This window comes from Lepisosteus platostomus, chromosome 14 (genome assembly GCF_059453375.1).
Source record: "Lepisosteus platostomus isolate fLepPlt1 chromosome 14, fLepPlt1.hap1, whole genome shotgun sequence".
NCBI lineage: Eukaryota > Metazoa > Chordata > Actinopteri > Semionotiformes > Lepisosteidae > Lepisosteus > Lepisosteus platostomus.
This window is the reverse complement of record NC_142624.1, coordinates 20,106,642-20,132,849: the sequence shown is the minus strand read 5'-3', so window position 1 is coordinate 20,132,849 and position 26,208 is coordinate 20,106,642.

The following is a 26,208-nucleotide window of genomic DNA, read 5'->3' as shown; positions in this document are numbered from 1 at the left end:
TTACATTTCATTTTTTTTATACTTGAGTAGCATACTGATTAAAAGGCACTGCACTTGATAGAGTTAAAGTAAGCAGTCCTATTGTATATGCTTTTTCAACATTGGTAATTTATTTTAGACAGATTCCTATAAATCTCTGCACTTGTAACATACAGTGATCTAATGGTCATAACTAACTAAAAAAAATCAGATTACATTCTGGATGCAAATTGGATGATGATTCAGTACTAATCCTTCAATTAACCCTAATGCAAGTACAGGTTTAAGCTTTTCTGCAAGAACAGTAAAAAAAATTAACACATGGGCACATGGACATGTGAATGACAATACTGCAAGGTCACCTGCAAGAACCTGACATGTCATATGGGACATTGTTATGCATTCAATACTGCAGGACTTCAAAGCACTTAGGAAAGCCAGATTGTACAAGCACAGTATGGAATCTAGCCAATACCACGCTCATTCAAGGCCCCTCTGGATAATTCCAGATCACTCAGATGACATCTTGTACCTCCACCAACCTTATTTACTGCATCTCTTGCAGAAAATGCCCAGCTATCTACTTTGGGGAAACAGGAAAGAGACTGGGAGACCACTTCAGAGAACATGTCAGGGCTGTAAGAATCAAAGATCTCTCCAAGCCCATAATTTCTAATTTCACCTCCAACGGCCATGATCACACTGATCTCTCCGTCTATGTTCTCAAAGAAGGGTTTCCCAACTCCTATTGCAGCAAGACACCCAAAGCTAAAACTATCCTGAAACTAGGAAACTAGAACTAGAAACTGGGTTCACTCCTTTCTCTCAACTATAGACTTGTTTCCTTCTAATCCTCTCTGTTCTTATGCAGGTTTTGACTTCACGCCTCTCTTCACCTCTCTCAACTTCACACCACCTGAGTGCCCATTCTGCATCTCTCCTGCTCCCACCTCCTCTCCACTCCCAGTTTTTGTTCTCCCTTGCTTAATTAGCTGCTGATTTTCCTCTCTTTCTCACACCGAAGAAGGCTCCACAGCCTAAACATTGTGTTTCTTTTCTTCTCTTTTCAGCATGGAATAAACCTTTACTTGTTCCTTTGCAGCCTACACATGCTGATGCAGCTACCTACTCGAACTACTTCTGAAGAACTACTTCTGAGCAGGGACCTTCCCATTGGCACTCATTAATATGATTATCCACTGTTTCCCAACATACCAAATACCCACAAATGAAAAAGCTCAGTTGTTACTAAGAAATTATCTAAAATCTTAAACACCAGGAATTTGACTAACTGCCAAACAGACCATTTATAATGTGTATAAATGTTTAATTTTACTTAATACATGACCTAAAATAAAGTTATACATTACCAAGATCCACATTAATACTCATGCAGATTAGATAACTACTTTAGTCTAAATCCATTACAAGAAGCCAAAAGCTTTTGAAATTAAACACAAATTACATAAATATTTATGTTATTTTACAAACACTTACTGAAGTATTTACACTCAGAGTTAATTTTGCTTTTATTTGTTATGACTTTTCAGTTCGCAGTAAACTGAAAATGAAAAAATATTTACATCTTGTGCTTCACAAATCCAAGGAATATTAGTGTTACACTAGAATTTGGAAGAAGCAATTTTACCATTTACTGTAGCACCCAACATGTATGTCTTTGAGGACTGAAAATAGAAACTTACATCAGTTATTCAAATTTTAGTTAACAGAGCAATCCTACTGTATAACAATTTGTGATGCAGTATCTTGCAGTACAATGTAACAGCACACCAGAGCAAAAGTAAAAGCAGCCAAAAATCAGAGGTTTTATTGTAATTGAGAGCAGTTTATTTCTTCAACCAGTTCTATCCCTTGCAATACAAATATTAAGTGTCCCCTTGGATCATTTTTTTACTAAAATTCTTTCATAATAAAAGACAAAAACAAACGTAACAAGGACAAGGAAATGAGCATCAGCATTTGCACAATAGATCTCATCACTCTCTGAATAAACTGTTGTGTGATGCTTTGTCAGTTTTCCTGTGCAGCTGCAACCAACTAGTTAAGGAGAAAAAGTTGGCCTTTTTAAAGCTATGCGACTACAGCATGTAGCTTTGTGTACTTTGTGAATGCATGTGAAGCAGGAAGGATAGCCTCAATCTGGACCAAAGGAGATTCCACTCTATAATGTCATGGTTCCACCACCACACCCACTGGCTTAAAGTGTAACCTTCCAGTTAAGGCTTACCCTGACGTTATCACATACAAACTTCTGTTAGATTTGTTAACAGCAAAATGGCATTTAATAGTGTCTGCTCTCTGTGCTGCATCTTCAAATATGCTGTGGCCCACAAAACACAGAGTCTGACAACTGTTACAGAATGAATGACTTCAAAGTGTGTATACTTTTTTTGGGCCTGCCTCTTGAGTTAGGAGGCATAAACCAGGATGAAGACCAGAGAATTGACTGATGGAAACTACTGAAGAAAAGATAAAACTGTAGAGTAAGTGAGGAAATGCACAGAACCTCATATGTGAAGCATGGTGGAGTTAACGTCTTTGGCTTACCCAGTGGTCTTTACTGATGATGTAACTAATGATGACAGCAGCAAAATGAATTCTGAAGTGTACAGAAACATCTTGTCTGCCCATGTCCAATACAATGCCTCACTGGGTAATAATTCACTCAAAAGCAAGATGGGGACCCCCCAAAACATAATACACACTTAACCATGGAGTTCATCAGGGAGAAGAAGTACAAACGTTTGAATGACCAAGTCAGTCTTTTCTTACTTTATGCTTGCATTTTAGTTGTTGAAGAGGAAACAAGACTGAAAATGACTGCAGTTAAGGATTGGCAACGCATCTCATACGAATATATCAAGAGTCTGGTCATGTTGATGGGTTGTAGACTTGAAGAAGTCATTGCATGTAAGGGGTACATGCTAGTACACTAGTTTAGTTTATTTTTAGTAGGTAGCTGCGTCTATTGCATAGACAGCAAAGGAACAAGGTTTATCCCATGCTGAAAAGAGAAGAAAAGAAAGAAGAAAGAAAAGAAAATAATTTATATAATTTATTTTTAGTTAACCTGTAGAAGCCAGGGTTAGAAACAGGAAGCCTCATGACTAGGAGCTAAGCCCCCGGGGGAAGAGAACAAATGAAGACAAAATCACCTGACTCACTGAGATTCATTTCAAAACGCTTTCCTCCACAGCCGAAATGTTATGTTTCTTTTCTTCTCTTTTCAGCATGGAATAAACCTTTAATTGTTACTTTGCAGCCTATGCATGGTAATGCAGCTTCAGTACCTACTTGAATTACTAGGCTAGAATTAGTTGGCTCTCTTGGTTTGTAGCACTACAGATACTTCTGCAGTCTCCTAGGCTGTCAGTGAAGATCTTTCCTCCGCAGCATTGAACCTCCAATGCATATTAAAAAGATAAGTGGCTTAAGGTTGAAGTGCCAAAAGAGTCTATCTAAACTTTTAATTCATCCCTGTGTGTAGTTGCAGGTTATTGCAGCTGTGAGATGAGACATAAAAAACACAATTTTAGCGGTCCCAAATTAGATAAGATATATCAAAATGTTAAGTGATGAAAAAATAACCATTTTATTCCACAATGAGAAAACATTTTTCTACAGCTAGATGGGGGGTGTAAACATTTACCTAATGTCAAAATTTACAATTCTCGGCTGCTTTAAAGCAAGAAAGAAACTGAGATATTTACTGATTTGTATTGGGTCTGAGACACTTTAATCAAAAGAATCTTTGGCATACGTTAATTTAAGTTCTTAGTAAAACACTAAGAGTTATCAACAGTCCAGGAGCAAAGGAGATTATAATTATATTAACCAATCGGGTATATTCTTGGCATATCTTTATTATTTGGGGTTTATGATTATTTAATTTACTGTTTATTCCACTCAGAAAAAAAAATCTGTTTTTTTACATTTTTTTGGTGTTCAGAATGACAAAAGTATTATTCAAGAGGCAATTCTATAGAACAAGTAATTTTTATCTTCAAACTCTGTTGCTTAGAGATTCTGATATAACAGTTCCATAAATATTTTAATTTATAAGCGTATTAATTGAGATTGGTTAGAGGCATGTTCTTTATCTGTTTCATCTTGATTTTCTATACAGACTTATAAAAGTCAAAAGGAGTTACCAAGTAGCTGGTAATCCCTCATTGTTAGACTTTGGAACCACCTTGTTTCTATCTAGAGAAAGCAAATGGTATTAGTCACCATAATATTTGTTCAAAATTGCTTTTAAGTGGAATGTTTGTACATAACTTTCCCTTGATTTATTTTCAGTGTTTTTTTATTGTGCCTATTCATTCAAGAACAAAATAGTGTTCTCCAAAACTAAGGGGACAGCAAAGTTAAAAATTATTGTTACCATACACTCATAAAATTGTGATAATTAAATTTATATGAAGAAGTACAATATACATTCAATTTGTAGGTAATTCCATGCATAACTTTGGTTATAGGACAAAAACACGTGTGGTTTTCAACACTGTACATTTATGTTAATATCAATCATCAGCACCTATATCTCCAAGATATCTCCAAGAAGAGGTGTTAGTGAGACCAGTTGGGAGCACTTACCCTGTGGTCTGTTGTTACGTCCCATGTGTGTGTATTTTAGTATAGCTTCGGCTTTGTTGTTCTGTTGGGTTTTTGTTAGTTCTTTGTACTTTCGTTTGTTTGTGTGTTTCTCCTTGTTTTGCCATTACCTTGCCCCAGTGTTACATGTTCAACTTTTGTGTTCTTTTGTACCCTGCTCCTGTTGATTACTCTTGTTTTCCCTTATTTGTATTCCTGGTTCACTTGTGTTTTTGTGTGAACTTTTGTATATAAGGTTAGTTTAGGTTGTTGGGTACACTTTACACACTTAGTTGATTTTGTATTAGTACACTAGTTTAGTACAGATGAGTGCCATTTGTCTTGTATGGTTTTGGGTAGTCAGTGCAAGTTAGCTAGGGTGTTGAAGACGCCGAAGACCGTGTGTTTCGGGTTTTCTTTTGTAGTCAGATTAACTTTTCCTCACTGTCCTAGCCAGCTCCATTTTGTTTGTTATTTCCTTTCCTTTGGCACCACTCTAGTTCCTTACCCTTGTTATCACACTTCCTAGTCCTTCACCAAAACCCACCTGCTTCCAAAAGAATTATCCTAGATGTTACACCCCTTTACCCCTAGACACTTGGGGTTGTAACATCCGTGTAGATCCTAATGCCCCAATATAGTGATGCAGACACTTTACTGTAGCAATGGTGACAGCATTCAGATAACACATAAACATGAGGTCCTGTCTCACTTTCAATAGCGCACTTGTAAAATGTAGTAAAGACAGTTGAAAATAGACCAAATTTTTTAAACTGTCTGATAAAGTAAAGGCACTGTTATGTCTTTTTAGTAGCTCCAGTTACATACTAGGACCATGTTAAATCATTAGTAATGAAGGTACCCAGGAACTTGAAGCTGCTAACCATCTCTACAGCCACCCCATTAAAGTGAAAAGGGGTGTGGTCTCCACCCTGCTTTCTAAAACTGATGACCAGCTCTTTGGTTTAGCTGACGTTGAGACAGAGATTATTGTCAAGGTACCAGATGGGTGCTACACATTTGTGGTGGTGGAGAGCTATCCTCACTCACTACTACAAAAAATGCTCAATAATTGTAAGGAATTATTATTTAAGTAAAGAGCCTGAAACCTGCAATCAAGCGGTCTCAGCAAACTTTGTATAATCATTTGAGATGATTTGCACCTTCAATTTGGGTACTTGCTGCTTCTTAGCATGTTCTGCCTTTAATTGTTTGTTTTGGATGTAAAATACATTCTCATTTGGATTTAAATATGGAGATCGACTTGAAGTGTAAGTAGTTTTCACTTTTTTTTCATGATGTTCAGTGCCTTATAAAACCCTGCCTTTCCCTCCATGGTTTGGCACTCCAACACCGGTTTCAACCTTGCTTGCCATGGTGCCATTATACAGGCACTTACCACAGTCCATAACAATAGACATTGTTCTTTAGCCACACTTACAGGCCACAGACCATACAACGCAAAGGGTAACCCCTCTGAAAACAGACATGAACTGACTAGCCACAGTTAAAAAGGCACTTTCTGCTGTGTATTCACAAAACAAATGTCATCAGGTTTGTTCACTCCCACATCCCCTTTCAGCCTGTCAGTCAGCCTGCCCTACTGATAGCGCAGGCTGACTGATATTCCTCCACACAACAGTGTGGTCCTCTGCAACATCATGAAATGGCCATAGCAAGTCTTTATCTTGCAAAACATAAATCAGGGTTTTAATATCTGTTAAAAATTTGCATTTTTTCAAAACATTTCCAGCCCATGTGAAAAGTGAAGCTACTGTATTTATCAAATTAAAAAAAAAAAGGAAATTCAAATCATATGGGAATTGTTAATTGTATCTTAAAACTTCAAAGACTAACAGAGAGCCCATAAAAATGAACAATAAAAAGGCTTTGGATTGACTCTATAAAATCTAACTACAATGCAGTCACACTGTGCAAGTAACCAGGCATTCAAATCTGGCGATCCATCTTTTTTCTCCTTACTCCTACACACAACCTCTTTCCTCACTCTCTCCCTATCTTGATACCCAAATCACTGCTTTTTCACCTCCTTAAGTGCCAAGCATCAACATAAACATTAAACATAACAATTTGTTTTTCAATTCAGTGTCCACCTGGATCCCTCTATATCAAAATTTTAATAAACTCAATCTGGATTTGTAAAAAAATCCAACTTCTTACTGCCACTTCCCATGAAGCACGTTGCCTCACTTTTTTCTTGATTTAAATGGGTTAGTGATGGTAGAAACTGAGGCGTTGGTTAAAGCCACCTCCTCTAGTGAAAATTGGATGCACCTGAATCATGACCTACAGGAATGAAATGCCACAGAAGGGAAAGAGCTCATATGATTGGACTTGTTGGTAATTGGATGTTCCACAGGATTAACTATCTGTGTATATCAACAGCCAGGTGTACATGCCTGAAGTCTGTGCCTATAATCCTGCAGTTCAGGGAGAGAGTCTGAGTGGTAATGTGGATTGTAATGAGTGTAGATACCATATGTGTAGTGTAGTTATCTGACTCCTACGCTATCCCATCAGCCTTGCAGTTTTTAGTGTCAGTGAATTTTTCAAAGATTGAGAATGCTAAAATGTTTACAAGATTGTTGGAGGGTTTAATAATGAAAGATGGATCAAGAGTACTTTATAGCTCATTCATTTAGGTACATATTCTTGAAGTTAGTCTTAAAGCTCCAGGGTTCCTGTGGGGATACTGATTAGTGTAGTACAGTTGGAAACTGGACCCCAATTAAGCCTATTAAGGTGCATTTGAATGTGTTTAAGGAGGCCTAGAACATACCTAACAGTTAAAAGGGAAGCCTGACTATCTATGGTTAAGCTTGGTTATGTTTGTCAGTGTGTTTCAAAGTAGAAAAAGGAAAATATGTTTTTTTTGTAATGGACAGTTTTGGTGTTGTGAAGAAGAATGTACCTGTTCACATATACAGATGCAGCCATTCAAAGTGTGCGGTACAGACACGTACCGCAGGTAAGATGACACGGGGTACCGCGGTGCGTGATTGGTTGACCGACAGGGGCACTCGTGATCCGTTGGTCTGTCGTAGAAAGACTTACTGTAAACGTCTTTACTGTGCCCGTTGTAGATATTGAATTTTACCACTGAAGGGAAATCTTAGTAGCTGAGCATAAAAAGAATAGGAGCATACTGTAACGCGTGTGAAGGCCATAAATGATATTAATTTTGGAACGTAAACATACAGTATATAGCTGGTCTCGGTACTTTAAAGAAAAAAATACACACCAGTATTCCATTTCTCCCTAAACATTGTAAGCTTCGAAGTCTTTAACTAACGTGATACCGGAGTCAACAAGCATACTTTTAGAATTTGATTAAAAGGGAATATAATATGGAATCGCGTATCTCAAGAATTTAATAACGGTATGATTATATCCGTGTTCTGCGGCAGGGCTGTGTAGGGCTGTTTCGCCTGCCTGTTCATGCGAGCTGTCTTGTAGCCTACTGGTCTAGGTGCGTGACTACCAACTGGCAGGTTGTGTGTTCGAATCCAGCTGGTGCTGGACCTTTCAGTTTTATTTATTTTTTAATCGCGTAACATAAACATATTACCGTGTGCAAACTGTACTGTATACAATATGTATATGTATATTTAATGTCTTAACTGTGCCCGTTTAAGTATTGAATATTCATATCTAAGTTTACCACTGAAGGGAAATCTTAACATAAACATACAGTATATGGCTGGTCTCGTTACTTTAAAGAAAAAAATACACACCAGTATTCCATTTCTCCCTAAACATTGTAAGCTTCGAATGAAACCACTAAATAAAGACATAAATATAGAAATCTTAAGATTTGTTTTATTTAATGTTGGTAGCAGGATGAACTGTCAGAGTGTATATTTTATATACATATTTTATATGTTAACAGTGAAAAAGGTATTTAGAAATGAGTTATTTCAAGATGAAAAAGAAAACATACACGAAACATGGTTTCATTACGACCAGAATCGGTCTTGAGATATTTTTAACTTGATTTACAGTATTTGAGAGGTATGTCTTAACACCGATACTACAGTGCTTAAGTACTGCTCACGTATATGTTTCTAGGTTTATATTATGCATTTCATACGGTCAAATTACTTTTGAGCAACTAATAAGAAGCGCGAAATGGTATGCATTTTAGTTTCGTTTTGTGCTGGAACCCGTGGATTGATTAGACATATCAAGTACATACAAGTCATTTTTTAAATGTTGTAGTTCGTCTTGAAAAAATGTTACACAGGTTCTGTTTCCATATTGCGGATTTTGGTTAGGTATTATCAAATCCAGTGGCGCTGTGTTTTAGTTTACTGAGTCCCATGTCACATGGTCTGTGATTGAAACCTGTAAAACCGGTTTAATTCGTCACAGCCAGCACTCTTCAGGTGTGAGGGTCTTCTGCTCAGAATGAAACGCTAAAATGTTTGTGTATATTCTAATGGTAGTGGGGGCAGGGTGTGTGGGAACAGGTTTGGTTGAAATTGCATTGGAGATCTATGTTCTTCACACCTGAAACATTTTCTCTGAAAGCATTTTCTTCGCAGTTTAACCGATCTTGTTACAGCATGTTACAGTTTACTATTATTAACCATATTAATTTTAAGTGCTTAATGTAAAATCTTGTAAAATATATATTTTCATTGTTCAAATATACATTAAGTCTGACTATCATATAATAAGTTAAATACAAAACTAAAGAAAAAATAGGGTTAAATATAATTCAAAATATTTTGCTAACAATGTTAACTGTTTATGAATAATAAAATGTATTAACTAAGGAGTAGGATGGCACAGTTGTTAGTATGTTTTTTGTTTTGTTTCTTTTTCATAAATACAACAGTAGTACCTGATGTCTCAGTGGCTTTCAAAATTAAATTATGCATGCAAACCTGTGAACTAGAAAGATAACTAAGATATCCATCCATTATATTCCATAATATCCATGAAATATATGGCGCTGAAATACAGTATGTGTGACGCATAAAAGACACCAAGGGATTGGGTGAGCTCCCATCACAAAAAAAAAAAATGCGAACCTGCACTACAGCGACCATAGTACAGTATGGAGACCAAGGCGTTTTACGGGAAGAGACGGGGTGCTTCTGCCGCCCCAGCTTCCAAAGAGCGAAGGGTAAGCAAATACAGCAGACTTCATCTGAAATACGCGATTACAGCGCATATTACAAGGTATTATTGCCGTTTTGAATTTTAAATTCAATTACAATTATTTCTTCGTAGCCTGTTCTTCAAGAAAACACCGCACGGACGAAACGATCTACCACCAGGACAGTAAAAAAGAAAGCGGTAAGACGGAAAAAAAGAAAAGTTTATTTTGACTTCTGTTCCGCGACTGATGAATACTACTGTGTGACTTTATTTCTTACATGAATTATGTTATTTTGCCACAGGCCGTGGGTCTCTGCTCTCGGCCACTGGCCAGGGTGCCAACCTGTAGAAGCAGCACCTGTATGGAGACATTTCGGCAGCAGCGGGAGCATTACGATGCATTACTGGGGAGGATTGGGAGGCTAGAGTTCCAGCAGTCAAACAGTTGAGCAGCTGTCTCCCGAAAAGTGCCTCTCCCCGCCGCGCAGGCTGCAATGCCTGGCGGAAGCTGTGCCCCCCGCAGAGCACACACCGCCTCAGGACACTCCATCCCGGCCTCTCAGTTCACCACCGCGCAGGAATCTGTTGATGCTGTCCCCGCCGGCTATCTCCCCCCAGGAAGCACAGCGGAATTCACAGATGCCAGTGGGACGAATAATTCTCCCAGATGTCCAACTGCTACCCATTACCCAGGAGATGGAGGGGGGGTTGTACTTGCAGTGCATCGGCATAGACGGGAAAGCAAGAGCCGACCGCTACGCCGCCCTCGTGTTTCGAAATCTTGTGACTTTTGAAATTTACTGGGGGTGGACCACGTCTGTAAATTTCGATGGGTCCAGAGGCAAAAGTGCCTTGCCTTGCAATCTCCTGGAAACCATTAGTACAATGGTGAATCGGAGATTCTCAACCCTTGCTGCGTACGACTGGAAAAGAATTTGTGATCGGATCAACGAAATGCTTCGTAGGAGGAGGCGGTCTTTTCCTCTTGTCTAACAGTCTGTCCACAAACAAAACATTCCTGTTAGACAAGAGGAATTGAAAAAAAACAATTTTGTCAATGAAAACCGGTGTGTGTGTCTCTCCCTGCTGGATGTCCCTCTCACAAACTGCTGAATGAATAAAATAATTTTATTGAAAACGAGTTTGCGATTGTCTGGTCTTTAAATTCTTGAGATACGTGATTCCATATTATATTCCCTTTTAATCAAATTCTAAAAGTATGCTTGTTGACTCCGGTATCGCGTTAGTTAAAGACTTCGATGCTTAAAAATATTTAGGGAGAAATGGAATACTGGTGTGTATGTTTTCTTTAAAGTACCGAGACCAGCCATATACTGTATGTTTAAGTTCCAAAATTAATATCGTTTATGGGCTTCACACGCGTTGCAGTATGCTCAGGCACTAAGTAAAAGGAGATGCTTCGTATTGCTTGACTAATTTTAAAAACTAAGTTATAAATGCAGACGCTCCCTCGGTGTGCTGCTCTGGTGCGTCGGCTCCTACACAGTGCCTGTCTGCCGTAAGCGTTACAATATACTAAATACTAAATACTAAAGCCAATACTGGCTCAATGGGCTTTGACGTACTAATGCGTTGGTTTAACAGTCCGGGTGTGGCAGGCTTCCAATGTCAACTCGACTCGATTGGAAGACAATGAACGTATTTTAGCCCTAAATGAATTAATAGCAAACATGGTTTACATAAAATACATTTTTCCAAGAAAGTTTATAATAATACGATCTATAGTTGAAATCTGAGCCTACTTTAAAAATAAAGGAAAAGCATTTTCAGAGAGCAATCACGCTGTGTTTATGTAGAAAAAGTGATTAGGTTTATGAGCAATCTAATTACCTATTCGCTTAAAACGCTATATAAAATAAAGTTTTTTAGAGATGAATGATCAGTGTCGCAGTTTAAATAATGTGAGTCAGGAAACTAACACAGCGCCACCGGATTTAATAACGCAATAAAAATGCTATAAAATAATGTGACACAGTACAGCACAGTACAATAATACTGACCATGGCTTTAGAAGCATGAATTACCTTACACTCAATTTAAACACAAGCTGTCTTTCTGTATGAACCTCTAAGCTGGTTCATACAGAAAATGTAGAAATGCATTAGCCTGATTATGATTAAAAAACACATAATTAAACACGCGTTTGCGATTTAAATCAGAACACGATTTAAATCAATATAAATGTTTATATTGTAACGCATACTGTCCAGCCTCCATTTCTCTTTAAAAATTTACTGTTGCACACACACACACAATAGAAGCAGGAACCGCTGTCAGAAGGGAAGATATGTTCAAAATATCGCAAATATCGATCATGTTGCGATATTTTGAAATATAAAAGTCAATTGATTGTCCATAATATCGCTTACCTATTTTTTCGAAGAAATGTTTGTTAAAATAAAAGCCCAGCACCAGCTGGATTCAAACACACAACCTGCCAGTTGGTAGTCACGCACCTAGACCAGTAGGCTACAAGACAGCTCACATGAACAGGCAGGCGAAGCAGCCCTACACAGCCCTGTCGCAGTACACGGATATAATCATACCGTTATTAAATTCTTTAGATACGCGATTCCATATTATATTCCCTTTTAATCAAATTCTAAAAGTATGCTTGTTGACTCCGGTATCACGTTAGTTAAAGACTTCGAAGCTTACAATGTTTAGGGAGAAATGGAATACTGGTGTGTATTTTTCCTTGTGATATTTTAAGCTCTAGTTGAATGATAGGTGTCGCATTTTAAATCATTTTCGTAGCTAGAAATTATGAAACGCCCTGTTAAAAGCAAGGAAGTTTTTATGCCCGTTGAAGTAAAACAAAATGCCTGACAAAGTATGGCTTGGACAGATTCCAAGTGCTTGTACAAATGTGCTAAAGAAATTATACTTTGAGTATACAGCTTGTCCAAAGTCATCCATTATTAATACTATTAGTAATATCTTCAGTAAAGGCTTTGATGCATAAATATTTCTGCTAAAGGTAGGTTGTGTACTTTTGTCCAACTGAGCAATCTTGCTTTCATAAAATATACCAACATTTTAATGACTGATGATTAACATGCTGTAATACACAGTTCAAAATTAAAGGCTCAAATGCTGTACATGAGAGGTTAAGCTCCCCCTGGCAGTTTTACAAGGCGACGCCGGATAGTTAGTCACGTGACACACGTGAACTGCGTGATACCGCGTGATACCGCGACACGCCCACCGGGGTATGCCGCGAAATACCTCACCCATTTTGAATGGCTGCATCTGTACTGTACCACCTAGTTATTACATTAAATAGTAGGAGAAGGCAAGGAACTGATCTTTTAACTTTTGGAGGCTTCTTTGCAAAGGGACCACTGGTATTGTACATCATAGGCACCAGGAGGGCTGACCACCCAAATACACACATGTGATCATATGTCTACAGTGTGTGACTTGGGGGTTGGCATTCAACAGAGACATCTCACAGAAATATTTTTCCACCACCTTCTTTATGGAGTGTGGGCAACTACAAAGTAAAGTAACATAATCCATATGCACAAATGCAGTTAGTTGAGACTTACTGTATATGCTTCCAGTCTTGCATGGATCTTAATTTTTCATTACTGAGAAGAGTAAACATCCCCTTTCATGTGCCTATACTACCTCCACACGAATTCTCCCAATCAAATCCCAAAATTTCCTGTTAAATTCTATAGATAACCCATCCCCTCCTGGTACCTTGCTAGAATTCTGCAGATATCTTGTTCAAGCTTAGACTTCTTTAAGTTTTTACGTGTTCTATTAACCTGTTCAAACAACTTTCTTTCCTTTTCTTCATCAATATCCTTTCCCACCATATCACTATGAATTTATTCAAAACCCTGAAACATACATTCCTAGAAGTTACTCCAGAACCCCTTTCTTTTTTATGAGTTTTGATTAAACTGCTTTTCTCTATGTTTTGGAAAAATAAACTGATACACTTCTCACCCTGCCCCACCAATCCCTTAATCTGTTTTTCATAGAGATCATTTATGTGTTCTTTACAAACCTATGCTCTCCTATAACCATTCTCTCCTTTGTTCTCTTTCTAATAATTCTACTATCTAAAAATAGGACAAGGCTTATTATTTCACTTTGAATTAAGTAATATAAAATATTTTCACAATTTTTGTGTATTTGGAACAAACAGCCTGTTGCCTATCTCTGTGATCTCAGCCACAGGATGACCTTGTGGTCTTTGCATGCTGGCAAGTGAGGGAGAAGTGCTTATCTTTTGGATTAGAATCTTTTCGAGGACAGTCTAGATCCAGTGGCAATACTCCTTTAAGATGGATGTCCACTTCTGGCAGCTGGATATCAACCAAAGGAACATAGGCACGTCTGGAAGTAATCCTAAAGTAATCCTAAAAGTCACAGGGCATGGCCAATCATCCAACAGGATGACCAACCAGTCGGAAACCTGCAAGGTGTGGAAACCCACTCCTCTTGATGACTTCTTGACCAATCACCAACTGTATTCTCCCAAGTTAAAAAGCAGAGCATCACCTCTAGCTGAGCACCCTTCTTTCCACCAAACCACTTACAACAGAACTACGTGCCTGCCAGACTTTGGGACTTTTCTGAAGCACATTGGTAGAGGGTGCGTCTGTACATAAAGAGATTTCTACTTAAGGTCAACCCTCCAGCAGGACCTTGTGATCAGCTAGCTCTTATGCATCCGCTTGATCAACAAAGTAATATGGTTGGACTTTCTTCACCACACCTGAATTAAGCATTATCCAGCAATAGCTGCTCGCTGGGAGGTTCTCCCCTTTCTGTGTGGCTTGCCCTAACTGAGCAGTCACCATCCCATGAACAGACTTTGTCCCAGTTCAGCTCAATGCTAACCCTGACACCTAATTTGAGAGAAACTACTGTCAGCATGAGGCTACAGCAGCATCTCTCTCCCCCTGATACATTGAGCTGCCAAGGACTGGCGTGGCAGTAAGCCAGCAGAACACTAATTAAACAGCACTGAGATGGACCCAGTCAGCTGTTTCCCCTATCCTTCTACACAGGAGTTACGAATCCACAGTAGTGAATGAGTATAAGTTAATATTCAACCTCTTGAGAATAAAATTTATATTAACACATTAATATAAATTTAATTTAAGAAGTGGTAGTTACTTTTGAGCACCTGAGTGTTGATAATGTTAATGAGACTGAGTAGGAAGTTAGTGTAATCAACAGTACACTAAAGATAGTAACTTTGATTTTATGTATCTCTTCTGTATACTTTCTATATTCTAGATATTTTGAATGATTTTATGTACACATTGTTTTATGTATCAATAAATGTGTTGTAAATCCTCATGAAGACTCCTTGTTGATCTGTCAATTGATTCATAATAGTTAAAATAAAGTCATACAATTTACTGTCACAAATAAACTTTGCGCCAATAAATTCACAAAACCCATACACTGTAATCCTCTTTTAAAAAAAAACATCCTTACCTGTCTTTTGCCCACCATTTTGTCTAAAAGCCAAAAAAATATTTCAGGGTTGATGAAAATCATCTCTCTTTATGAACTCAATCTGTAGATCCTCCACCAAAGAGCAATTAACATATAGATCCCCATCCTAATTTTCACTCAAAAATGATTAAAGAAGCTTATGGTCTGCAAACAATGAGATGAGAGAACTTTGCCACTCATTTGAATCCCCTACTAAAAATGAAATCAATCCATAAAGCATTAAATATATCCTCTCTGTTCCAAGATCTGCATCTGAAGATTTTTTTAAAATATTAAAATCTTCTAAACTATTCCTTAATAAAACTAATGATTTGCCCAAATAAATTTAGATGACAACATCCTCTTATCTATATAAAATAGATCACAATTAAACCTCCACCCAAAATCACAGCTGCTGTCCACAATAAACACAGATTTTCAGATCTTCCAAAACATCCAAAAAAGGCTATCTGACTTTCTATTACAGAACTTTGAATTCCTTATTTTTACTTTTTGATCATAACTTCCATTTCAATTGATCTGCTCTAATTTTAATGACTCCAAAAAGTTAGTCCATTTGGCCATAGGCCATAAACTGTTTCAAACTTTAAAATAATTGTTATAGGGGAAGCCAAGCTCTTAAAAAAAATCATTTTTTTATTTTATTAATTTATATTCATTTATTTTAATCGGTGTCCTTCACTGTCTTCCACAGAGTTCAAATCGTATTCCCCATCTCCTGCATCATACAGTATAGCTTCTTGTGCGCTTATTTCTACGTTCCTTCAATATTCCTCAGGAACATTGAAAACCTGCATCTACTTGATCAAACAAGCTCAAATGCTTCTCATTCAATAATAATACTGTCATGTCCAGGCAAATTAATGCCAAGGTATTAAGTATGTTATCCCTTTATATTTGTTGGCTCATCTATTTATAAAATTTGATCAATAAATTGAAAGTGTGTTTTTTAACGGATGTTTGGGAGGTTACATTCTAATGTCATATTTCCACTCCCCAATGTACATATACTCCCTGGCTGTACATATCTCAGCACACATCATTCCTAGCACCCCTCCCTCCACCTCATCTTCACCATTGCAGCGTTTCCTCCTGGCTCATTCCTTGTAAGTAGTAAGGGGATGGTGACAGTACTGATTTTTGGCCAGTGCTACTTTTTCCTCAGGCAGGCGAGTTAACACCATAATATTAAGTATGCTATCATCTTATATCTATTGGTTTGTTCTGTTGCTATTATGAATTCACCAAACTATTGAATGGCCAATATTATTTGTGTTTAACAATTATAGCTTAACCAGGTTACCACATCTTTCTGTAACATTTTCTAACTATAAAGTATAATATTTACTCCATAAATATTGGTCCGTACCAGTTTATCTCCATTGCTGACTTTGTTCAAAATGGTATATTCTTTATCATTGGGCAGCAAAATCAAACTATTATAATTATTTTATTTATTTCTATATTTATTTATTTGACTATATTATTAATTATAATTACAACCCAGGTTCCAAGCCTCCTTCTGTAAACATTTCCAAAAAGGTTCCAACCTACTTAACCTAGCCTCCATATCAACTTCTTCTGCTCTCAGAGTTAAGTGCATATAGTTGTGTATTTTCAAACCAGCTCCTACTGTTATTCCCCAAAACAGCAGAAGATAATACAAAACCCTACCCCCAAGCACCTAATGGCCTTCCCATAAAATATCCTAAACATAACTACACTAGTAAAAAAGTACTAACAATGAAAACCCTCTTATCCTCACACCACCAAAAATCCCACAGGACACTATTTCATAAGTTAAACCAAAAAGCCTGCAATACAGCGTTTCCACTCTGGGTTGCTATAGATCTTTTAGTTGAAAATACATTGGTTTGGGGTATACTTTCATAAAATTGATGGCTGGGTACAACAGGTACCTTTCCAGAAATTAAGTTTTGAACGTTTTAATTATACAGTATGATAGAATGGGTGGACTGAAGATGAGATCTACCATTCTACAAGACAGTCATTGAGACACTTCCACACCTTCCCATGCTGAAAACTACATGTATTTTGTGTCACACAGCATAAGATTTTGGATGCATTCAGCTGGTAGATCATAGTTTCTTTTTTTCTCCATAAAAAGAGACGTGTGGCACTTTTTAAAAGTAAAAACATATTCTGTGAATGGATTAGATGTGCAACAAGATCTATTGGTTCCAATACTCATCCCCTCTGACCACGACCAGTGCTTTTACTAACATGAGAAAGCAGTAAAATAATCAAAAAGAAAAATGCAGTGGTTTCAGAAACATAACTAAAGTGTATCGTTAAATCTTATTTCCAGTTTTGTGTGGATTTTTCTTAGAAATGTATTTTCTTTTCTTCTTCAGTGAAAATCTCTGTAGAAAACCAAAATTAAAAGATACAGTGTAAGCTCAGCCAGTATTTTTTATATTTAAACCCCTTGGCACCATCAGAGGGTGTTATGGTGACGCAGTGTTTAGCATTGCTGTCTTGTAGCATGTGGCCCTGGGTTAAATTCCAGACCTGGGATTCTATCTGTGTGGAGTTTGTATGTTCTCCCCATGGTCATGTGTGTTTCCTCCACCAGTACAAAGACATGCTGGTGGGTTAATTGGCATCTGGGAAAATTGGCCTAAGTGTAAGTGTTTGTGCGCTGCGATAGATTAGTGTCCCATTTCAGGGTGTACCCTGCCCTACACCCGTGGCTTGCTGTGAAAAGCTCCAGTTCTCCCGTGAGCCTGAATTGGGTGAAGAGGTTAGAAAATGGATGGGTGGCAATATCAGATAATTGTATAGTTTATAATTGTGATTTACTTGAAAACTTTACAAAGACTCAGTTTAAATATTTTCATTGTTGGAAATCCATGTGAAGATATCACAGTTTTACATACGTTTAGAATTGTTAATTTTCCTTTTTTTAAATTGTAAAAACAGTTTTGATGATAATTTGTGAAACATTTAACAAAACATTTTGAAATGATTGATGCATAAGAAAGTGCTCCTCATAAACACATATTGAATCAAGTGTGAAACAAGTGCATTTTGGGAAATTTGAGAGCTTCTTCCATCAATTAATTCCTAAGATATAAAAATCATTGAAACGAAAGCTACTGTGACGACAATCTGTGTGATTGATGTGACAGGTACAATTATATCCTTATTGAGTGTAAGAGTTTTACTTCAGATGTGTAACTGCAAGCAGTGCACACAGTTTCTGAACAAATGGTAACTGTGTAGTAATCGATCATCTATCATGTTTCTTGCGGATGGGCAGAAAAACCACAGACGAGACGGCAACCAATGAATTATCTACTCGATTATTCATTTCAATTCAGTGGAATTTCTCTGCAGTTGTTTTTAATATGGCTGAGGTTACAAGCAGTGGGCTGCAAAGAAGTACCACGAGGTTGTTGGGTAATACTTTCTGTTAGGCATTCCAGTCTGAGTGCCGCCACTCTAATTCAAACACTCCCATCCAATAAAAAGACATTTTAAAAGCATTATAAATCATAGAATGGAACTCAGCGGGCAAAACATTTCATATTAATGGGGAATTTAATTATCTTTTGTTCCTGTTAGGCTTTCTTTACAAGAGCATCAATGCTTGGTTCCTAGATCTTGTATCTTCATTAATCCAGATTAAAAGAAAATTATATGAATTGCATTGTATTATATAGTTCCTATTTAAAAAGTCCTTACTATTCACATTACATTTTCATGGTCAGAGACAAATGATTTTTTTTGTTTAACAACATATTATGTAAGAATTAACCTTGTGTTTAGATTTTTTATATAATAAATAATGATCTTAACAATGATAAGAATTAATCTGGATTATATCAGGTAACAATTACAAAATGCTGTCCTTTTGAATTTTGTTGTGAAATTTGGAGCCTGCGTAATGGAAAAGAATCTCAGGATCTTAACAGGTTTTAATGTCTGAATACGCAGTCAAGGTAAACCTTCTTTAACAGGGTACAAAGCAACATAAAAAGCTTTTAAAAGGTGTTTTTTGTAATTGTATTGTAACATTCCTCTTCTCCAGATCACAGATTCTTAAATATTAATCGGTAGTCTTTACTTAAACTGAAAACAAGGAGCAGGTAGCATAACAACTGTACAGTATATTACTCTATCCACAATGTATGACAAATAACCATAATAAAACCAAAATAAATGAAAAAATATGTACAGTATAACACTCCAAAAAGGCACTATTTCCCATGTACTACAAGATGGCTGGATGGCATTTAGGAATGGCTTCATAAATATTAAGCCTAAATACATAAATATTAAGCAATGCATTAAATATTTTATGTCAGTGTTAGGACATATTCTAATGTATTATAGTTATTTTTCTAGATACTGCTGTACTATTTATCAATGGGTATATCTCCTTTGTAACGTTCTGTGCAATACACCATATGTGTTTCACATTTACTTCACTTTTTGTCAGAATGAAAAGTAAAGAATAAAATAAGAATTTGGTAATCTACTGAATTATAAAAGTCTTCTAAAAAGTATTTTGCCTTGTCATACAATGTCATACAATGTCATCAAATGAAGAACTTCAAACACTAAGTGAACAAACAGTAAGTGAAGTTTTGAATGCCTTACATTAAAAACAGGGGAAGTTAGATCTTTCAAAATGGTTTTAATGTAGTTAATTCACCGCATATTGTTCAAATGTTTCACTTCATTTCAAAGTTCATGCGTTTGTCTAAACAGAAGGTCAGGAGGAAGTCAAATTTTAATCTTGGACATATGCTTCCCCATGTTTATTAGCTGCCTGGCTGAAGATGGCACTGTGCACATCTTATCTAACACTCTGTATCTTACTTCGTTGCAGATAGATGTCTTTTCTGTCCTGCATTGTTGGAACTTTTATCACATCTGTTTCATACAAACCAGGACTGGAGTGACTTACTTACTTCTTCATCCACAGCCCACAATGAAAACAAGTAGCTCTGGTAATGCTACGCCATCTGCACTTTTCTTTCACTTTTTCTGACGTCATCAAGCTTTCCAGAAAACTGCCAAACAACTGCAGCAGTTTTGTTTCCCTTTTCTCTTCCCTTCTCTTCTCTCTCCTCCTAATCCCACTCTCACCGCTCTCCATCCTTCCCCCTTTTTTGGTCAAGTGCCCAACCCAGTGCACACACAGTTCCAGCGTATATATATTGTATTGTCTCTCCCCTCTCTCCAAACCTTTCTCTATCCCCGCAGGAGCCCCAGTCACCATCTGATGTGTGCATTGACACAGTGTAAGTCTGCACTAGGTTCCAGCCAGCATCTGTGGCCTAAACTACTACAGGGATGGGTTCCTCTCCTCTTACCTTCTCCCCCAGTTCTGCAACACTGCATATCTGTTACAAAGTGTCTTTGTTGACCCTATGCAGACAGGACAATCTGGAAGGGAGTGAACACACACGGGGAAGAGACAAGGAACTGGGCTGGTAGACGAAACAGGGGGGCGTGACGAAGGTGCTCGGGGGGGCATGGTCCAGGCAAACAGTCCAAAAGGGAGTCTGAAGGGAAAATCCAGTGCAGGCAAACGTCTAGAGCCAAGTGATCCATCCAAGACGAACAAGCCCGGAACACGGTGAGCGTCTGTCTTTTGTAGGGAGTCTGGAATGGGGAGCAGGTGGAAAAAATCAACTAAAATGTGAACGAACCAGAGGGCCCTTAAGGGGGAGGGATTGCAATCATAACAATATCCATATCTACTCAAACTTCAAACAAGCTCAAGCCTGCATCATTTATGCTTTTCATTCATTGTACGATACATTCACTTTCTGTTCCCTTCTGCCGAAACTGCAGCTGAACCAGCTTGTTCTTAGCTTGGTTTTGAAATTCTCATTGGTGTTTTAGGGATCTTTTTGGATGGATATGCATTGGTGATCATCAACAAGCACTGTCATTTTCTCAGTTAACACCAAAGTATTTAGTAAGCTTTCCTTTATATTACTCATCTTTTTTGGCATTATAAATGTTAAAAAACTACTGAAAATATATTAATGCATTTTCTAACCACTTTATCCAATTCAGGGTCATGGGGGAGCTGGGGTCTATCCTGGCAAACAAAGAGTGGAAGGCAGGATTCACCCTGGATGGGATGCCAACCCATCACAGACTGAAAACTTAATCCATGTAATCTTTTTTTACCGAAAACACAAAAGGTTAGCTTTTCTTAACAAAGTTTTCTTTTCCACAGCAATTAAAAATATTTATATAGAAATTATGAGTGTTTTGAACATGATTTTGTAAAAGACTGGGCCCAGAGGTCAGTATACAAAGGTGAACAGTTGCGATCAATCAGGATAACACCCTGATTACTGCACTTTACCTCTTAATTAGAGTACACCAATTCAGAGCCACATTTTATTCATCTAAAATCATACATCAGTTCTTTATATCAAGAAGTACATTAGGATCAAATAAAGAAAACCAAAATGGAACATAAAATACAAACGGCATATTTCTCATAACAGATCTTTAGACAGAATAGCTATCTTCCTCATAGTTTTCTGCTTTACTCCAATGCTCTCTTAGAAGGCCTGCTTTCCCATAGATTTCCTGAGCTCTTTTTTTACAGCTGCATTAAACTATTGAATTGGAACAAGATTGTACACAAGGCATGAAGCCATTCAATCAAGTAGACATGTGGCTCTAATTTAGATTTTTTTTTGTCTTTTAGTGACAAAAAGAAAAAATATAACTGAAATTTTAGTCATAAGAAGCAGCTAATTACACTATAGTTGAACAGCAAGTAGAGTTTACATTTTTCTTGCTCTTGTTTGGTATGTTTATATATGAGAAAAACTGTCCAAACTTTAAGTGTGCCTTTAAAAAAGATAGAAAAGTCTGCTTATCTTAAAAAGCACATGGTGTTTCTGTTTAACTATACCTCAGCTCTACAAGAGTAATGTTATTACTAAACAAGTTGTTACTGAATAAACAAGATGAAATATAACTCAAACAAAGATATTAATATTTTATAGTATGAAAGGGGGCAAAGGTAAGGTAACAATGGCGTTGTAGTGTACGGGTCTTGAAGAAAAAAAATGTAAACAGACAGGCAGGCTAACTATAGGGATTAAGTTTTGTGTTTGTCAAAACATGCATTCCAGACAAAACACTTTCAAAATAATAGCAAATCTCTTCATTTAAAGGTGTCATTATAAGTAAGTGTCCTTGTTTGTTATATTCTGTTTGTTTTTTCTAACGATTTGTTGTAGAAACCAGCCAGATATTCACAATCCAGTTTTTGATTCTGTATAACAGTCCTTGATCACAAAAAATCAAATTACACACAATACTAGATCTCTTTATTAATTCTCCTTCACACAAAACAGGTTTGCATTGTTTCTCTTTCAAACTTCTTACCACACACCAATACTCCAATCACCCTCCTCGCCTTCAGCATAAATTCTTCTACACTATCGATTAATCCAGACCTGATTTATATGATCTAGTGTGGCCCACAGCTGTTTGCATTCCCCTTATGACGAATAGGGCATTTTCCTGGTGGCCATCTTACGATTCCGTTCGGTCATCTTACTATCGGCTAGGTTTATGTCAAGTAACTGGAGTAGGTTTTTAGGCTATAAATATTTCCCCTCTGTAACCTGGCCTCTGGTGATCTTATATTTCCTCCACCTAAACTGAGACTCATTTCTTGAAGTGTCAACAGAAAAAACCTTTGCATTTGTGAAAGAAAATTAGCATTCTCTTGCCGTGAGCCTGCTTGTTAGGCAATCTGAAACTGAAACTTCTGAATGCTCAGCCTCCATCTGGTGATCCGGTTGTTACAGTCCTTGTTTTTCAGAAGCCATTTTAGGGGAGCACGATCAGTGTATAACAGAAACTGTCTCCCTAATAAATAATACTTCAAATAGTCCAAGGTCCATTTAATAGATTAACTCTCCTTTTCAATAGTGTAGTAGTGTTTTTCCGTGGGAAGTAATTTACGACTGATATGTAATATGGTGTGCTCCTCTCCATCTGTTTCTTGGAACAAGATTGCCCCCAGTCTGGTATTTGATGCATCTGTTTGAACAACAAATGTCTTATTAAAGTCTGGGGACCTTAGTACAGGATGAGAACATAAGGCTTGTTTTAACTCAAAAGCTGTTTCTTCTGGGGTGGACCACTTCACACTGTCTGGCAGGGATGACTTAGTTAGGTCATATGGTGGCGGTTCAATAGCAGCAAATTTAAGAATGAAATGTCTGTGTAGGAGCTTTGGGAATTTACTGGGACAATTTATTAATTATAGCCATAACCATGAGGTGATTATTTTATGGCAATTAGAAAATCAATTGATCAGCGACACATACACAGGGATTCAAAACAAGCGATACATTTATTAATATAAAAATTGTTCATATAAAACATAAAACAGTGTGCCTGGATACAGATGGCAGATCTTACTGTGAAGGTTATCAAAATGCAAGGTATATAATCACGAAGAGATGAAAAACACTGTAGAATGAAGAGGTACAAAACAAAGAATATACTTCAGTATAGCATTCGGCAATAATATATTGTTCATCAGTCTCACTAATACCACTTCTACATTGGATACTCAAAAGTAAATACGTTACTTATATAAATTAACTTGTGTTGAGTTAACAATTGAATTCTCGAGATGCAGTGTAGAATATTGGGTTACTTATCCAGATATGGATTCGTATTTCCCAGCACAGACACCAAAGGCCAGCTGGGACCTGCGTCCAATCGTTGAGGCATTCGACAGTTGTCCTACGGCCGGTTCTGGCTCGGTGCCAACCAATCCTGGTGCAACTCCGAGTCGGAAGTAGGGAGGAGGGAGAAATCTAACTGCGGCGTGCTGTGCAGTCGTCTCTCCCAGGGACCTTTTTAGTAGTCCGGCTAACTAGTAGAGAGTCTCTAAAAAAAAGGACCAGCTCCTGGGCAATTGTCTTGGAGGTGACGGATCTCAAGGGCATCACTTCAGCGTATCTCATATATATTTCAAAAGTGCTAAAATATATCAATGCCCTTTTTTGGATTTTACTAAGAGGCCTATGAAATCCATACCTATATGTACAAATGGAACATTAATAATAAGAAGGGGAATTAGAAGACTACAGTAATATGGCTGAGGTGCAGTCTTTTGACACTCCTTGCAATAAAGTTTTACAGCTTTGTGTATTTGTGGTACGACAAAACTATTCAAAATACATTCTGCTGTTTTTATGACTCTCTGATGTCCTTCCAAGTAATTGGCCAAATTGAGAAGAGTTTGTTGAAAGGGTCAGAGAACCAACAATTGTTCTATTTCATTGTCTCCATTCTTCTTGACTTGATATAGCAGATTATTTTTTTACTGCAAAATAAGGATAAAACAATGATCTGTTGGCATCGCATAGAGTACCATCTATTTTCTGTACATTTCCCCAGGCATGTCTCAGGTTACTGTCTTCCAGTTGGGCGATACCAAATTGACCCCTACATTCACTCACTTCTAGGTCGGGCACCTCCACACTGGAGAGGGTGTCTTTAGTTTCCAGTTCGATTGTCGTGACTGTCAGTTGGCTCGTGGTAGGCCTCGACAAGAAATGGGTCTTACAAGTATTTTGGGGTTGTTCCCACAGAGTAGGCAATCTGTTCCCAGAAGCACTGGGTAGGAAAAGATCAACAATGCCTAAAGTCCCATGTGAACTCCCCTGTGGGGTGTGGAGCATAATTCCCACTGTGGGATATTTTTTTGTATACCCATGAACACACAAATGGGATCTCACTAGCTCCTTCCTTGATGGCTACCCATTTTGGAACTATGCTAGGGGTCACTAAGGTGACCTTACTCTGTGAGTCATGGAGGACTTCTTGGATTTGATCAGTGATCATTACTTACATTATTCAGGGTGGTTATATGCAAAGAGCAAATTATATTTATTTCCCCCTTCTTCTATCACCTGCATTTGCTCACCTCGATAGGGGTAACGAAAAGTGAGATGTGCTCCCTCTTGACAGTTGAAACATTTTCTGTTTTCCTTGCTACTATCTGCACAATGAATACTGTTGGTCTATGAGGTGGGAATGTGGTTTTAGGGTGAGTTTCTCTCAATGTTTTTCCGTTTAGAGTGGGTTCCCTTGGATGGGCCTTTGAAGTCCGCCCAGAGGCCTTAGGCAGAAGACCTCCCACATGTTTACTCCCCAGTCTCTCCTCCTTTAAGAATGTTTCAGTGGTTTGGTTTTGCTCTACCAAATCCAACACCTAGTCCAATGTCTGTGGACAGCCTTGACTCACAGTCCCCAGGAAACTGAGGAGAAGCCTTTGCATGAAAAGATCCATTACTACTACAACCTGTCCAGTACTTATGGTTGAAGCTACTTCTGAAACAGGGTGGTAAACAAGGTTGACAACTGCATTTCTTAATCAGTTTAACATTGCATCAACTAGAGAAAAAGCTGGAGCAAAACGGAGTTGATGTATCTTAATTCATTACCATTGAATCATAAGATTGCACACCCAGCACGAGTTACAGAGATAGGGTATCTGGGGCTGCGAATAAAGTCTATCTTGAAAGTTACCACAGATGTTAATTTAAGAGACTTGTTAAATAAAATAAATGGGAACATACTCAGGTGGAGATGTTTACCTATTTCCATGTGGGGTAGAATTAATATAGTCAAGATGTCAATACTACCTAAAGTAAATTATATACTGAGAATGCTACCTATAGAGATTGACAAGAAATGGTTTGAGGAGCTACATAAAACGATTACATCTTTGGTCTGGAAAGGGAAAAAAGCTTGTTGTTCTTTTGAAAGACTTAGTGCAGCAAAAAATAAAGGTGGGTTAGACCTACCTAATTTTTACAATTATTACTTGGCATTTGGCTCAATTCAAACAAAGGAGTGGTTTAAATTAGAAATAGAAAAGGATTGGGTACAAATTGAGCATGATACAGCCTCAGAGCTACAGTAGGTATCTCCTTAGAAAGT